Consider the following 3,692-nt stretch of genomic DNA (forward strand, 5'->3'; position numbering starts at 1 on the left):
GGGGCGCTATGGGTGACTATGGGGTGCTATGGTTTGCTATGGGGCTCTATGCGGAAGAATGGGGTCTCTATGGGGCGCTATGAGGTCCCTATGGGGCTCTATGGGGAGTCTATGGGGTGTCTTTGGGGATCTATGGGTTGTCTGTGGGGCTCTATGGGGTCTGCATGGGGTCTGTATGGGGTTCAGTGAGTTTCTATGGGGCTCTATGGGGTGTCTACAGGCACTATGGGGCGATATGGGGTGTCTATTTGGTTCAATTGGGCTCTATGGTGTGGCTGTAGGGCCTTATGTGGTGTCTATGGGGCACTGTGGGCTGCTATGGGGTGCTGTGGGGAACTATGGGGTGTCTATGGGGCTCTATGGAGCAGTAGGCTGTGTCAATGGGTCCCTATGGGGTGCAATGGGGTGCTCTGGGGCACAATGGAGTGTCTATGAGGCTCCATGGGCTGCTATGGGGCACTATGGAGTAGCTATGGGGTGCTATGGGGTCTCTTTGGGCCCCTATGGGTCACTATGGGGCTCTATGGGGTATCTTTGTGTTCCTATGGGGCGCCATGGGTGACTATGGGGTCGCTATGGGTTTCTTTGAGGCACTATGGGTCTCAATGGGGTCTCTATGGGTCTCAATTTATCCTTATGGCTCCCAATGACTGTCTATGGGTCTCTATGTGTCCCTATGGGTCCCAGGGTCTCTCTATGTGTCCCTATGGGTCCCAGTGTCTCTCTATGGGTCCCAATGTCTTCCTCTGGATCTCTATGGGTCCCTATGGGTCCCAGTGTCTCTCTATGTCCCCCTGTCTAGGTGGTAACTATACAGATGGTAACAAAGATGGTAACAAATGTACAGAGGTTCTAAGCGAGAGAGAAACTCACCAGTGGTGATGCCTTCGCTGAGGAAGCTGGGGCGGTCTTCACTGCAGAGCGATGTCCAAGAGATGCTGCCTCACAGAATCACAGAATTCTCAAGGTTGGAAAAGGGCTGCCAGCTTTTGTAGGAGAATAGCATGGGAGACAGTTGTGAAGGCTTTGCTGAAGTCCAAGTAGAGCACATCAACAGCCTTTCTTTCTTTCCTTCATCCATCAGATGGGTCACAGGATCGTAGAAGGAGATCAGATTGGTCAAGCAGGAGCTGCCCTTCACGAACCCATGCTGGCTAGGTCTGATCTCCTGCTCATCCCACACCTGCCGCATCTGTCATCTCCCTCAAGACAATTCGTTCCATTCCCTTCCCTGGCACCGAGGTCAGGCTAACAGGCCTGGAGTTGCCCGGATCCTCCTGACAACCTTGCTTGGAAATGGGAGTCACGTTGGCAAGCCTCCAGTCTTCTGGGACCTCACCCGGTAACAGGGAGCTCGGAAAGATAATGGAAAGCGGCTCGAGTGAGGGTCAGCCCTTAAATGAGGTCTCAGAGGAGGTGGAGTCGAGCTCCAGCCCTCCCGGGAGCACAGCTCCATGACTCTCACCTGTGCTCCCGCAGCTGACCCCACACTTGCCTCAGCTGATTAATCAGAGGTTCAGGCTGTGATTACCAATCTCCCACACAGCCCCTGTGGGTCCCAATGTTTCCCTATGGATCTCTGGGTGTCCCTATAGGACTCTATGGGGTTATTATGCCTCTAAATGGGTCCCTATATGTCTCTATGTCTCTCTATGGGGTCCCTATGTGTCCCGATGTCCCCACTATGGTTTGCTATGTGCCTCTATGGGGTCTCTATGGGGTCTTTTATGGGTAACTATCGTCCCAAATGTATTCCTAAGGGTATCTATGGGTTTCAATGTGGTCCCTATGTGCCTCTATGGGGTCTCTTATGGGTCTCAACGAAGTCCCTATGTGTCTCTATGGGTCTCACTGTCCACCACTGTAATCCATGTGGTCCCTATGTGTCCCAATATCCCCATATGGGTCCCAGTGTCTCCCTATGGGTCACTATGTGTCCCTGTGTCCCAATGTCCCCCCTATGGGTTGCTATGTGCCTCAATGGGCTCTCTTATGGATAGCTCTGGGCCCAAATGTCTCCCTGTGGGTATCTATGGGTTACATTAGGTCCCTATGTGCCTCTATGGGGTCTCTTATGGGTCTCAGCGGGTTCCCTATGTGTCTCTATGGGTCTCACTGTCCCCCACTGTAATCCATGGGGTCCTTATGTGTCCCATTGTCCCCCTATGGGATCCAGTGTCTCCTCATGGGTCACGGTGTGTCCCTATGTGTCCCTATGTCCCCCCTATGGGTTGCTATGTTCCTCTATGCGGTTTCTTATGGGTCTCAGCAGGGTCCCTATGTGTCTCGATGGATCTGACTGTCCCCCACTTTAATCCATGGGGTCACTATGTGTCCCAATGTCCCCCTATGGGTCCCAGTGTCTCCCTATGTGTACCTATGTGTCCCAATGTCCCCCCTATGGGTTGCTATGTGCTTGTATGTGGTTTCTTATGGGTATCTCTGGGCCCAAATATCTTCCTATAGCTATCTATGGGTTTCAATGTGGTCCCTATGTGCCTCTATGGGGTCTCTTATGGGTCTCAGCGGGGTTTCTATGTGTCTCTATGGGTCTGGCTGTCCCCCACTGTAGTCCAAGGGGTCCCTATGTGTCCCAATGTCCCCATATGGGTCCCAGTGTCTCCCTATGGGTCAGAATGTTTCCCTACGTGTCCCAATGTCCCCCCTATGGGTTGCTATGTGCCTCTATGGGGTCTCTGTGGGGTCTCTTATGGATATCTCTGGGCCCAAATGTCTTCCTACAAGTATCTATGAGTTTCAATGTGGTCCCTAGGTGCCTCTATGGGGTCTCTTATGGGTCTCAGCGGGGTCCTTATGTATCTCTATGTGTCTCACTGTCCCCCACTGTAATTCATTGGGTCCCTATGTGTCCCAATGTCCCCCTATGGGTCCCAGTGTCTTCCTACGGGTCACAATGTGTACCTATGTGTCCCAATGTCCCCCCTATGGGTTGCTATGTGCCCCTATGGGGTCTCTATGGGGTCTCTTATGGTTATCTCTGGGCCCAAATGTCTTCCTTTGGGTATCTATAAGTTTCAAAGTCGTCCTATGTGTCCCTATGGGTCTTAATGGCTCCTAATGTGTCCCTATGAGTCTATATGTGGTCTCACTGTCCCAGTGGGTCTCTATGTGTTCCTATGTGTCTATATGGAGTCTCTATCTGGTTTCTATGGGTCTTGGTGTCCCTCTATGTGTCACTTTGTGCCTCTATGGGGTCTCCATGGGTTTCTATGGGGTCTCTATGTCTCTCTTTGGGTCCCTATTGGTCCCAATAGGTCCCTATGAGTCTCTATGATGTCTCCCTTTGTCCCCATATGGGTCCCAGTGTGACCAACATGTGCCCACAGCATCTCCTGCCCCATAGACCTGACCCACATGTTCCCCACAGCAGCTCCTGCCCCATAGATCTGACCCACAGCATCTCCTGCCACATAGATCTGACCCAAATCAGCCCAAAGCATCTCCTGCCCCATAGATCTGACCCACATGTGCCCCACAGCAGCTCCAAACTCATAGATCTGACCCACATGTGCCCCAGAGCAGCTCTGCCCCATTGATTTGACCCACATCAGCCCCACAGGAGATCCTGCCCCATAGATCTGACCCACATCAGCCCCACAGCAGATTTTGCCCCATAGATATGTGCCACGTCTGCCCCACAGCAGCTCCTGACCTATAGATCTGACCCAGAT

This window comes from Coturnix japonica, chromosome 28, assembly GCF_054131305.1.
Source record: "Coturnix japonica strain WE chromosome 28, WE-NBRP24, whole genome shotgun sequence".
Classification (NCBI taxonomy): Eukaryota; Metazoa; Chordata; class Aves; order Galliformes; family Phasianidae; genus Coturnix; species Coturnix japonica.